This window comes from Gadus chalcogrammus, chromosome 16 (assembly GCF_026213295.1).
Source record: "Gadus chalcogrammus isolate NIFS_2021 chromosome 16, NIFS_Gcha_1.0, whole genome shotgun sequence".
NCBI classification, from domain to species: Eukaryota; Metazoa; Chordata; class Actinopteri; order Gadiformes; family Gadidae; genus Gadus; species Gadus chalcogrammus.
Window position 1 is genome coordinate 28,069,619 of NC_079427.1, and position 14,619 is coordinate 28,084,237.

General features: G+C 42.0%; 1 long non-coding RNA gene across 1 annotated transcript; it reads right to left on the reverse strand.

The window, feature by feature from the left end:
* Nucleotides 1–7,262: 7,262 nt before the first annotated feature.
* Nucleotides 7,263–14,152, reverse strand: LOC130405461 (uncharacterized). The gene is made up of 6 exons (XR_008904337.1): nucleotides 13,797–14,152; nucleotides 12,979–13,056; nucleotides 12,704–12,841; nucleotides 12,293–12,511; nucleotides 11,768–11,927; nucleotides 7,263–7,453 (listed from the first exon to the last, which is right to left on the reverse strand). It is a non-coding gene; the product is annotated as an uncharacterized LOC130405461 (long non-coding RNA).
* Nucleotides 14,153–14,619: the final 467 nt, after the last annotated feature.

The window sequence follows — 14,619 nt, forward strand, 5'->3', positions numbered from 1 at the left end:
TTCTGTGTCGTGACAGTATGTTTAAGTTAACTGCATCAATTTAGTAAAATGGGATTGGGGACTGGGACTACTATAATAGTTAGAATAAACTAGTACAGTTTTTTCCGCTGCCTGGTAACCATGTCAGTGGCATGAAAAGGCCTAATGCTATCAGGTAAAGCCGACTTTAGATGCTTAATGAAAACAATCATGTTTCTGATTTATGTGGCCACCACTATGTGAATTTTGGTCCCAGTCTGGCCACCCCTATAAAATTATTCTGGCTCCGCCACTGCCCACACAAAACATGACTAGCTTATTTATTTAGCCGCATCATCGCTATCGGCGCCTGCGATCTTAAACACCGGCTCGTCCACATACAAAATCATCAACACCCTTAGCCACGGTCAACTTCAATGTTCAATATTAATGTAACAGGGCAAAGTCTACGCTCTACAATACATTTCGCTAGTGTGTATTCAGTGTTGGGAACGTTACTTTAAAAAAGTAATTAGTTATAGCTACTCACTACTTGTTCCAAAAAGTAACTGAGTTAGTAACTGAATTACTCTATATTAAAAGTAACTAGTTACCAGGGAAAGTAACTATTTGAGTTACTTTAAAAAAAAAAAAGTTGCTATATGTGAAAGATTTGGATTTTTCTGAGCAGTTTTCACTTGGCCTTAATGTGTTAAATGGTTGAACTGCCCATTCAAGGCCCTGATATGCTTCCAACTGAGGCCCCGTCCACAGTACTAACCCGGGTAAATCTACAAATGCATCAATATTCATCCGTTTAGTCCTTTTCGAAAACGATCGCTGAGGTGGATAAATGAAAACGCTGGGTTTGCGTTGTAGTGTGGACAGACGGAGGCTTTCAGAAACGATGACGTTCGATTGCCATGACACTGCCATGACACTGCCACAAGCTTGCGCTATAGACCGAGAAACTAATCAAAAGAATGGCAGGTGAAATGCAAATGAGGATCTCTCTGTACATTGTACTAATTTATCTCCAGAAACAACTCGACATATTGAGTTGTTGCATATTCTTGAAGAAAGTTGTCCAATCCCGGGTTGCTTTACTTTAACTCACTTTATTCGTTATAAAGTCGGCATGTTTCGGTATGGTAAACTATGAAGCTTCAGGGAGGGAATTGTATCTAACGCGTGTGAGAGGAAAATACCGTGATCTACTTCAAGCCCCCCGGGCATAGGCCCGGGTGGCTTTCTGCGCCGTCTACCTATTGATCTCTGCCTCTGGAGTTCGAAATCACCCGCTAGAGAGGACGTCAAGTGGGCGTGGCCTAGTGGGCGTGATGGCTTCGGCTTCTTCACCTAACCAAAGCTGATGCCTTCTGTGGTGGAGCAGCCTTCAATAAGGTCTTGCTCCCCTTGTGGCTATGTGAGGGTAATGCAGCTTCTTAAAATACTTAACAATCCCTCCTTGGTCATCTCAGATGACCATACAATAATATTTTAAATCATTATTGTGGTAAATGCACCATTTACCACACCGAAAACATAGTCAAAGTAGATTAAATCATCAACACCATCAACCGTGTGGGAACAACTCTATCGAAATAGTGAAAAACCACTACGCGTCCCCGATAATACTGAAACGGTATTCACATTGTGGGTCTCATAGGAAATACAGGTCATTATTTAACAATACAACAATGAACATATATCTTGTTATCATACAATCATATGGTCAAACAACACACAAACAAAAGTATCCATAGAAATCCTAAGCTAATACCCTTCGGTTATGTGCTACAAGGTCATACAATTTTCAACATGTGCAAAAGTAAAGTATGTGAAAGAAAACAAAAATCAGAATATTAAAACTTGCATTTTCAATATTGGGCGACTCACTTCTGTCTTAACCGTTACTCAAAATCACAATTCTCTTCATAATCCTACCCGATTGCCCTTCACTATCTATTTAAATTGGACGACCTAATTAAACCTTTTATTCTACCTATTGATTGCATTTAGTGTTTTCCACATTTTGATTCACTACTATACCAAAGCCAAACCCTCTACGTTGTCCTTATCTAGTTTATTCAACACTGAATTGATACATTGTTTCCATTTACTAATTAACCATGTTGTTTTATCTGAAGTATGCTTGTGTATCCCCTTGTGTATCCCATCACTCCGAGTAGGAGAGGATTCTCCTACTCTAAAGTTTTGGCGAATTTTCCTGCCATGGGGAGGTGAGAGGCATATTTTGAACCTACGCAAGTGTAAGTGGCTCCAGTGTCAGCCATCATTGGCGTGCCTCTATCATTTATCAGAACCTGCAGTATTGGTTCCTCATCAGCTTGTTTTGTGATTGCTACAAGCTGACCCTCCCCCTGTGGATTCTCTGGGCACCCTTAGTATCCCTGACCCATGAAGGGACCCTGTTGTCCCTGGTTGTAGTTCCCTTGATCTTGCCTCCCCTGATAACCGTTACCCTGTCCTTGCTGGGATGGAAAAGGGTTAGTCAAACAATTTCTCTTAGTATGTCCTTCCTGGTTGCACCCATAACATATTAAAGGACCTCTGCGTTGTCCTTGGGATCCTTGTTGTTGATTGTTTCTAAACTGTCCTTGGGGCCCCTTGTACTGATTCTGCCTATTCCCATTTCTTGGGTTGCCAGTATTATGTATGTGTACATGTGTGACGGGTGGAGTAGGTGACTGTTGGCTCTGAGGCTGTTGTACTGGGGGAGAGAATGCCTGCTGTCCATCAACTAGAGTAGGATAACTTCCTGATGACGTGTGGGGTGCTCTTTGTAATGCTTTACTGCAGACAGGCCCCTCTGTCTCTGGGTTGCATTTCTTATCTTCTTCATTTAGTGTGACTTCCCCTTTAGATTCTACGTTGTCTTTTAGCAATGGGTACAATGGTACTAGTTTGTGCAGCGGTGGCTCAACCTTCAGAGGCAATGGTTGAGCCTTGTTGTTATTAGCTATTATTTCTCCCGCCACTCTCTGTAATGTTTGCCATCTCTCTCCTTCCTCTCAGAACAAAGCTAGAACTAACTTTTCCCTGTCCCTCTTTGCTGAGGCCGTTTTTCCACTTCTGTTATCTATGTAATTCCGTATTACTACCTCCATTTCCCTATACATTATTGGATCAAAATTTCCTCCCATGTACAATATAGTGCCTGATCCTTCTGTCCTTTCTTCCCATTTCTCAGAGATCTTTTTCATCTCACCTTTGAGCAATAGACGGTCTCTACTCAAAATCTCTACCGCTGTTGGTGCCATTTTTAATTATTACTTTATTACTTTTTATTTGTTCTGAAATACACTATTTATTAATACAATTTATTTGAGTTTATTCTAATAGTTAGTTTAAATACTTTATTATCTCTAAGCTACAAATGTGAACTCTTCCCCGGTGCTCTTCTCCCTCCCGAAGATTGGAATGTGGCCCCAACCCTTCACTGTTATCAATTCTCAACCCTGCCTTACAGACTCCTGCTCGTCCCCTGTGTGTGCTCGTGCACATGAAGTTAGAGTCAGCGCGATTATGTTTAAGTCAAAGAAGATTTACACATTTATTCATTACTTCAACAAATTAACTATTCTCTATCCGTCTAATTTATATATGATTATCAACTACTTTAAACAAATTAACTATTCTCTGTCCGCCTAATTTATTTATGACAGAATCAACAAAAAATAAACCGGGTCGTAAAAATCTCAGAGGTAACTTAATCCTAACACGACTTAAATACAGACAATAAACCAATTCATACAATTTTAATATTATATTGAAAAATGTCTGAATTGTTTGTAATTAATTACAAATAAAAGGTTGACCGAGCGTAGAAACTGGCCTTTTGATTAAAACATGAACGGTCGGATGGATAATCAACCAACCAGCATTTCAGACAAGTACCAATCGCTTCACAGTGCCAAGATCAGAATTACAAATGAACTATTTCAGTTTATCCAAGAGCTGCATCTCAATCGGTCCACGATCAGCACATTTAATTCATTCACATGGCACTCCAAACAACAAGCCTATTCTTTGAAAACAATGGCTGAGTACACACTCGACCAGATCAAAAACAGACAAGAAACTTCCCAAAATACCAACTCAAACGGTACTCCAACCAAGAACCTTATCTATTCAAAAGTGCGAGAAGCCTGTTTTCTCAAAATGCCAAGAACGGAACTCGAAATTCACCCTCAATTTTTGCAGGATTTGCAGTTCAACCGCTCCAAGATTAGAATTGAAATTAACCAGTCGGCATCCCAAGGAAACTCTTCTCAAATAAAATGAATTCATCGACGGCAATGAATTCCAACCCAACTCCAAATGAGATCTCAGAAACCCAACAGTTACGCAATCGTTCGAACTGTGGACCTAACTTGAGCCGAGATCTCAGAAATCCAACAGTTACGCAATCGTTCGAACTGTGGACCCAACTTGAGCCGAGATCTCAGAAACCCAACAGTTACGCAATCGTTCGAACTGTGGACCTAACTTGAGCCGAGATCTCAGAAATCCAACAGTTACGCAATCGTTCGAACTGTGGACCCAACTTGAGCCGAGATCTCAGAAATCCAACAGGTGCGCAATCTTTCGACCTGCGGACCCACTTTTCTATTGGAACTTTCTCACTAATTCGTTCCTCTAGAATACAGCCACAGGACTTTATAGTAGGACTATTTAACCAAAACACCAAAACACCAAATAACAACAACTCGTATCAAAATAGGGAGCCACAAAGCGTCTTGGTCATTTAGAACCACAGAACACGTTATGGCATATGTGCGCGCGCACGTCAATCTCTCCCGGAGCCCCCGTATCTCTCACTCGCTCATTTATCTATAATTTTGGTTCGTTTGATCGAAGAGACACTTTACCTGCTGCTCGGCGTTCAGACGGGGCAAGAACAGATCAAACGACTCTATCCTATATATGGCAAGACAACTTACCCTTGAGCTCTGGTCGTATGATCCGTTCGCGTCCCGTCCTCTGGCCCGGCAGCTGACGAGTCCCTATTTCATCCTGTTCGTGACGCCAATATGTAGTTGCAATTTTTGTTAACGACTTATCTAATTTACTTCAACTAGCTATGAGCAATAGAAATCGGGGAGTCCGGAAAAAGTAATGACAGAGACTTTATTGTTACCCACAAAATAGGTACAACAGAGCCGAGCATGTGGTTTTGCAAAAGACACACTGACTGGCGCTCCGATCCCAGTCCCTCTTATCCACACCAACTGAGCTGTCATGCATGTTATATGACCATCCTGGTATATGTTCAAAATGGCCTTACATTCCCTTACGTATGTGCTCATCTCCTGTAGTTAATCTAAAAATGGGAGGATGTCAGTAGTCTGGGCCCCAAAGTCCTTGGTGCCTTATCAGGCCATTACTCTGGGTCCAGGTGTGGTTTCTCTACATTCCACCATTAATGTTTATGCCTGATGTATATAGGCCTGATAATACTCATAGTTAATATAAAAGTAATGGTTAATTTCTCCCACACGTCCAGCTGAGGTAGTTGAGCGGAGGGATCGAGCTGGAGAGTGTGGCTTTAGCAATGCTTGGAGGTAGGCAGGGGCAGTTCCATCGACTGCCTTGTATGCCAGTACCATCGTCTTAAATTTGATGTGAGCTACGACAGGGAGCCAGTGGAGGTCCCGGAAGAGGGGGGTCACATGGGAGAACTTCGGTAGGTTGAACACGAGGCGCGCTGCCGCATTCTGGATGCGCTGCAAAGGTTTAATCGCAGAGGCAGGAAGTCCAGCCAGGAGTGAGTTGCAGTAGTCGAGGCGGTTGATGACCAGTGAATACTCATTACAAACGCCTTGGATGTCGAGGCAGTGGGGTCAGAGGACATCCCCCCTTCATCGGCCGACCTTCGATATTGGCGAGAGCCAGCTCCTCCGAAGTGGTGAAGGGCGGTGGAGCGGCATTAATTTGGGTTTTCTTTTTATTTGCTACAGGTAATCAACATGAGATTAAAGGTTGGAGCCTAGGCCATTGAAAATCATAGGCTAGATTCACCTGAAATTATTCAAATGGATGCTTACAACTTGCCACATTGAATAATATTATTTTTGACTTGGCCCCATGTTCGTAGGAGCGTGCTGGCACCACATATGGGGGTAAAACATGATATTTTTTAGACAATATGCAGAATCATTTCACTTACGAATTAACACGGTCGGCTATTTTTTACCAGCACGCCACCCTACCCACACAGCAGAAGTACTCCGCTTCCGGAACGGGCCCGCGATACGGATCCGTATCGGGGTCCACTTGCACGCCGCGTTGGATCCGCTACGGAGGTGGATCGCGGACCCGCCGTGGCTCCACGCTGCCTCCGCTCCGCATCCACGACTAAAACCTTACCTCCGCAACGGGTACGTTCGGGACCCGTAAATTGATACATACATCCGTCGCGGACCCACAACGGACTCATAAATATATTCATCCGGTCATTCAGCTGTTCAGCACCCAGGCTCTGGAACTCCCTCCCCCCACACATAAAACAGTCAGACACCATTACAACCTTCAAGTCACAACTCAAAACTCACCTGTTCAAACTCGCACACAACGTCTAACTGATCACTGTTTTGTTTGTTTTTTTGTTTTGTTTTGTCTTGTTTTTGTTTTATTTATTTCTTATTGCTTATGTTTATTTATTTATTTATTTATTTATTTTTTCCACAATGTCTTGTTTTTTAAAAAATGTATTATGACTATATGCTCTGTAAGGTGACCTTGGGTGTTTTGAAAGGCGCCTCTAAATTAAATGTATTATTATTATTATTATAAAAATCGTGGCTCATCCGGCCCGGATCCGTTTGTCCTTCCAAATCCCTTCTGTTCTTGTTGTAGGATAAAATAGGATAAACTAAACTATTTGATAAAACTAAAAACTATCGCTAGAACTAGGCCTACTACAGCAATATAGGCCTAAAGCTTGAATCTGCATTGCATATTTTCAACCGTACAATACAATAGGCCTAACAGAAAAGGTTCAATTCAAAACATCAGTTTACTGTACAAAAGTAATAACTTCTCAATGGAAAATGGACATTTACATTTATGGAAAGTTACCGGTTATATATATAATTATAAGTCCTTGGTGCCTTATCAGGCCATTACTCTGGGTCCAGGTGTGGTTTCTCTACATTCCACCATTAATGCACATATATATTAGGCTACATCTTCAATGAAATTCAATGAAATGTTGCGCAATGCACAGCTAAAATATCAGAAAATTAAAAACTGGTTAACAACAAGAATCAAATGTTCAATAATTTTTTTTTTATTGATTATGTTCTCAACTGTTTCAATTAAGACTACGGCTGTGAGGGACTAGATGGGGGACGGACACCTCCTCGTCTCTTTGTCGCCCGATCCATGGCCAGGTTAAACCACCGGATGGTGTGCTTGGTGACCTCCGCATCGGTGACAGACTTTGTGATAGCATTTTTCCTCACAGCACCTGAAATCAGACAAATATGTTTATGTTTATGGTATGTAGCATTCAAAGCCAAGTAGGCTAACACAATACAATAGATGAGATAGGTAAGGAGATTAAATAATAATTCAAAAAATTACGAGGTGCATGGCTCATGCGCCTAAAAAAAACATGACTTGCAAAGTTATGAAGGTTGTGGGGATCAAAATAAGAGGTGGGTAAACTAAGAATTTGAGAATTTGGGTAAATTAAGAATTTGTGATCAGGGCAAGGTGTGACATGATTAAAAGGACATCCAAAATGTTCAAACAATATCAGTTGTATTAAATGTTTCCCTGATCAGAGCACATATATTGTACATGGATAAATCGGGGTGGTTTTGTAATGTTTTGAATTTTGTAGGGTCCAACAGACATACTGTAGGCTACATTCTATTTGGAGAAGACTAAATCCAAAACACACCGCTGCCGAACGGCGCGCCTCAAAACAGAACATTTCTATGTAGGCCTACACCACCACACCTGTGGCGGCGATGCGCCGCCCCGCTACACTTCACGCCACTGTCCTATTATATGGCAAGCCAACCCCGACAGAAAACGACCTCATTCAGTCACGTATAACCTTCATTACGCCGTAAAAAACACAATTTTGAGCATCAAACCGCGTAAAATACGTGTGTTCGTGCACATCACAACGCGCGTAAAATACGGCGTCTCTCTAGTATGCTAATAATCTCCACCCTTCTTTTCTCTCAGCCAATGCATTTGAAGTGTTTGCGCCCAATCGCTGAACAAGACAAGCAGACCAAATCAGTTCAGCACAGATCTTCTTGTGACGATTTCTCCTCTAATTTATGTTGTTAGTTGTAGCGTCATATAGATATATATCAATGAATCCGATTTAAAGAGTGTGGTCACCGTGGCCCAATCGATAGAGACGCTTGCACTGTAGGCCAGAGGTTGCCAGATCGAAGCCATTTATTTCAGGATTGCGCTTTTGTCAAATGGTCCCGCTTTTATGATCAAAATGCTTTTTAGTCAGCAAGCCAGACCTCCTGTCTTATAAGTTCCAAATTCAGTTCCTTTTTAGTCAGCCAGCCTGATCCTCTCGGTGTCTTGTTCCACGCTTTATAAGTTAATTATATTTAAATTATTAGCCATTATAGCCACACCGAATTTTAAACTTGTGACACAGGAGGTCTGGCTTGCTGACTAAAAAGCATTGCGATCATAAAAGCGTGAGAATCTGACAAAAGATGGACTAACCTCTGGCTTACAAAGCAAGCGCCTCAATCGATCAGGCCACGGTGGACACATGGCTCAGGTTGGATTCACTCATTTATATCTATATGACGCTACAACTAACAACAGAAATGAGAGGAGAAAACAGCGTTTTTTTACACGCGCTCTTGAAGGACTTCATAAAAAGTAAGAAAAGCGTCGCATTTTTTTGCGCATGACGGTGTAAAAAACGCTGCTCTTTTACATTTTATGGCTTTTTTACGGCGTAATGAAGGTGATACGTGCAGTAGCGGTTCCTGGCCGAGCTCACCAGGGAGGCAAACATGAACGCGCATTCATGAACGCGCGCAGTGCACCCGCACATGCATGTCTTTTCTACACAACTTAAAGGCACCCAGTGCAACTTTATGTAAACATTCAATGAAAAATAAACATTCAATTTCTAGTCTTTTTTACACGTAGTAAGTTTCAATAACTCCATACCATTACATATCGACATTCAAGGAGCAAAGATGAGACGTCGTTGTGTGGTGAGAACTGATAGAAAATCGTAAACAACAACAATCGCCGGTGGGGAGAAGCCATTTTTCCATTGACTGGAAGCCTGCTTTATTTATTGTAGGTTACAAAAAATAAAGAAAATGGCGGCATTGTTGTTGTTATCGATTTTGTATCAGTTCTCACCACACAACCGACGTCTCATCTTTGCTGCTTAAATGCCGGTATGTAATGGTATGGAGTTATTGAAACTTACTATGTGTAAAAAAGACTAGAAATTGAATGTTTATTTTTAAGCCTCGAAAGTTGCACTGGGTGCCTTTTAAAAAAAAAACATACTCGCGTGACGTGTCGTTTGGAGGCGTCGTTAGAGAGGATAATAACTAAAATAAACTAGACACTTAACAGTGTATCAGCAGAGTACAATGCTTCTAAACTTTTATTTAAACGTGCAGACAAAGTTCAACTTCATAAAGTTAAGTTCATTCATGGTGCGAGCGTGCTGCTTAAATGTAATGCATGGCATGGCAGCCTACAGGGTCAACGACACGTATCTTCCAATGACATAAATAAAATATTGTGGAAATTGCATTAAATGGAAAGAGACAATTCCTCACGTTTGGCACACGAATGCGTGACTCGTTTATTTCGTTAGAAAACCAAAACAGTAAACTAACATTTAATGGGACAGCCATCCCTGAACAACCAAGACAGAGTAAACGATATGCATACAACAGTGTAGATTATATTAATTTCTCCTCCGGATTGTACTTTCTTAATGTTCCCGTTACAACTTCAGTTAAAGCCGCGGCATCTCTTTCTGCACTGACATCCTCAAATCCTAAGAATTGTTTGCACGCATTCCCTTTCTCATTCACATTATCTAAGGATGACAGAGATCTGACACTGGCAGGACACATCAGTTGTATCGTCAGCTTGCACGGCGATGAATGGAGCTGCACTAATTTCGCGATCGATGTCTGCCTTAATCACCATTGCTATGCTATGAATGATGTCGTTCTTTATGGCTTTTGATGTCCCTTTGAAAACTGTGGCTGATTCTAGATGTTGAGCTAGCAGGATCTACCTCACAGTAAGACTCCACCAATTCAACGTAATTCCCCTTATTAAGGCTATTCAGCTGGCGCATTGTGCCCACGGAAGGCCTGCTCTTGCTTCCCAAGATATACCACTGCAATAATCATTTTACGTAGTATCTCCCGATTTCTTCTCACAAGTCCATTGTGGCGCTGGGTAGCGATGCTAGCTGCCTGGCTGAGGGCTTCATCAAAACTGCAAACGTCCAAACAGTTTCAACTTTAAGTTGGAATTAATGTGGCTCTTTGACTTGCCATGTCTCTCCATGGCTCTTTGAAAGTTCTTCTTTAAGTCATCAAATCCAATGCTAATCCATGGGTTAGGTGTGATTCATCAAACAAAATGCAAGGCCAGCAGAATAATTTCCGATCAGAGACAGCTAGCCATTCCGTCCGAGCGTAGTTCTCCTCCTTGAAGCTTCGTGAGCCACCTGCTTTTGTGGTCTGGATCAAGTTCAGTCTCGGTGTTGTTCTTCCATTCTCTTTATGCTCAAACTGTAGCCTCGAAAATTGTGTTCTTGTAGATATTTAATTATATTCTCCTCCATGTTGATATCTTTGTTAGTCGTAATCTTTCTTAGCCGCGGCAACTGACTAGAAAGAACGAATTTGCTCAGAACATTATTTAAAAAAATACTGATTTGTGATTGGTTGCAAGGAGTAGATGAGGCTGGCCTCCCTTCCTATGTTTAACATGGTATAGATGATTTACCTCGCAACAGTGAAACTTAATTGTGATTGGTTATTTTTTATTCACAAAGGCGGCAAAAGTGAGTTTTGGCCTCTTTGCCTCCGCTCCCTTCAGTGGTCAACCCTGGACACAACAACAACATGCTGAGAGTAACATCGGCCAGCCTCCGCGCTTGCAAAGGCACTTCGCAGTTGTGGTTTTTTAACATATTCAACATTTTCATGTAATTATTCTGTCATAAACACACATTGCACATAGATAATTTTGAAAAATAAATATTTTTTAATAATAATTTATTTTTTTACGAAAATCACGAGGAGGCGTTGCCTCCGTTGCCTCCTCTAAGGAACCGCCACTGGATACGTGACTGAATGAGGTTGTTTTCTGTCGGGGTTGGCTTGCCATAAGGGGCGGCACAAGACACGCGTCGGTGGCACTGCACTCTTGAGGATAGACTCTTGTGGATTAACTCTAATTCTGACATGTCAGCGGTGGGTAAACCTCATTTACTTGCGTTGAGTCTACACTACAGCTCTGGTTAACATTACATGCATTAAGTAAATATCGCAACCACCAGGCAGCCAATTCGATATGGCCCTGTTGCCATTTCTGGGGTGTGTTTCTCTTGACATGACTACTGTGATTTCTCACAATTTAAACCATAAATGCGCTACTTGGCACAATTGCACTGTTTTGCCAAAGATTGTGCCATAATTTGGCCTCGGCACTTTATTATTTTTTTTTGTGAAAGAATAGGTCAGGAAGCATTTTTTGGCCAGACAATCAATATTACTTTGAATTATATACTTACTGAAAAGCAAGCTCTTTGCCGACATCTGGCTGAAGGCCTTTTTGTTGTTCACACCTTTCCAGTTGATTTGGTGGGACACGTTGTCTGTGTATAGCCGGCCAAGAATGTTCCAAGTCACCCTCTTCAAATCCTGGCCTCCAATTGTGGCCAAAGAAGCAATCTAAAAGGCAAATATATATATATATTTTTAAATATCAGCAAGGTAAACAATTCTAAGCTTATGCATCCCGAAATGTAGAAAAACAAAAACGTCTATATTTGTACTTTTTGCTCTGAAGAAAAAAATCCTGTTCTCTTGAATTATTTTTTTTCTAAACATGTACTTGGCTCACACTCTCATGGACATGTGCCACCTTACACACAATGTCATACCAGATAGACTGTCGCTCACTGACACAATCTGGGAAAAGGCGGTTCAGGACAGGCCTGTTCAGGGCTGCTTCAATAGAATACTTGCAATAATCATGGACAATCAATATACCTAATAGCATTACAGCATGGACCATTCATATTAAGAAGACTCACTACTCTCTGTCGAGCTGGGTAGTTTGAGGGTTATTTTAAAAACACCTCAAATGCCTCCACTGCCTCCAGGTGTTCCAAGGGGAGATTAATATTGTCAGGCATCTCAACGACTGGCCCCGGTGCTGTTCATCCTGCTGCTGAGGTAGTTGACCTTTGCCACGAGCTGGTCTTGTTGCTGTTTAATCGTCTCCAGCAGGTTCAGGATGTGGACTTCAGCCGCTGATGACAAACATGAAATATAGCTAAAATGTAGTGTGTGAAATACATCACGTTTCAGTGCTTATCCTCATTACTCACACTACTGACATTAGTTATTGATAAAGTTTGAAGAAAATATGTGAGAGTTGTCGTAATTTCTTCCAAAATCTGTAGCATAGAATGACCCTCCAGTATTTGTCAGTTATTGCTTACCAGAGCAGGGAATGGACTCATTCATTCTTCCCCGTCGCCATGTTGGTCTGATGGCGGGGCTTGAAGAAGGCTCCTCTGTTGGCCGCAGGTTCAGGGTTGATGTCGGGGGTGGAGGGAGAAGAGGAGGGACTGCCGTTCCTGGCCCATAGTGAGGAGGATGGCATGCGGTGTGCAAGAGGGGGAAAGAATTGTATTAAATCAGTCATCTGTTAATCATGACTGATAATACACATGGGACCGTTCTATTCACTAATATTTCAGAGATCAGTCCTTACCTTGAGTAACTCTCCGCATGTTAAATGCAGGGAGTTGTTTTGGCAACGGTTGTTGCGGTCCTGCCCCATGGTGAGGTGCTAAGGGACAGAAATTGTTAATAAATTATTGTGATCTGTTAAAGGGACACAATGTAATATTTTGAGTAATTTATTACCTCAAATCAACATATTCATTCATAAATAAGTCCTCATTGGTGTAAAATTATCTATGCCAAAAATCTCACTTATCCTCCTGAGCGAAGAATAATTAATATTAATATCAATATGGTTACATAGGACGGGTAAGCTTCATGGAGGCTTCCATTTTCTTCCGGTCTATGAGCTGCCGAGAGGGTCAAAAAGCACTACGTCGTACAGGAATTGCAAACGCGTTTTCACTCTGAGCCAGCGTGACGGTGGAACAGAGCTTAGTTTAGCGAGACGAGTTTTACCGGCAAATTTGAACATGCACCGCATTTGTTTGAAAGACCATAGTTATGCCACGCCACAGGAGAAGGAATCATCGTCGCCAAAAAAACGACGATGTGTAAGCATGTTGTTACGACCGGCCTAGGGGAACCGGACATAACGAATGGTGCTCCCCTCTTTTCCCACTCCCAAGGACGACCAGGCACACAGGGCTGCAGTCCAGCATAAACTGATTTATTCAATTGTTGTAGTCTCGGGGTGAGCATAGCCAAAACAACAAACAAAACAATCTAACCCCAAAACTAACTTCCCTAACAGACAAACCAAAGAAAGCAAAGTTCACAGGATTCTTACTGACTCCCTACATGATAAACAAGAGAAAACAACGATAAACAAAACAAGCTACTCACCCCTACGATTACCTGGACTGCTTAAGTTTTAACATAACAAAACACAATACAATATAATGCCACATGGTAAGCCTGGTGCAGTTGGGAGCAGGGTCAAGAGAAGGAGAAGGATTGTCTCCAGCGGCGGCCATTTATAGCAGCTCCTCCAGCCCCTGCACCAATCAACAGCCAGCACCTGGAGAAACACCAATGGTGGTAGCACCACCCTCAGGCCGGGAGGAGCAGCACCTGGAGAGGGAGAGAGCCTAAGGGTGGTAACACCACCTTCAGGCCGGGAGGAACCACAGCACAGACGAAATCCAACACTGAAAAATACACAGACGACCCTGGGTCGTAACAATGTATAACATGGTTTTCCATGGCAACGAGATGGGCGCTCCTATGTTTGAGCGACTCGTCATTGAAAGGCTACTTTATTACATATTTAATTTACTTTTTCACATTTCTGTCGAGTTTAAATCGTGACAATATTCTTATGACTTATGGATACTGTCAAATGCGTTGGAGGAATTCAAAAGCCATTCTTCATCAAGTTATGGAGGTTTATTCTCTGCTGGGGTCACCACGTATCCAAATCCACCAAGACGCACTTACGCTAGAGCGGACCTTCTGGAGCTTCAACTCGCTTGCCAGACAGTTGATTTATCACCCGAACAACTGGATTTCATACCAACAACTCTGATAAAGAAGACAATACGGAGGAAAAGAAGATCGAGAGGAGGAATTAGGAACAGGATAGGAGACGAGGAAGTAAACTCGTTGCCAGGGCGTCTAACTGGCGGCGCGTACAGTCGCAGCGGCCCCTCTTGAGATCTGTGAGATT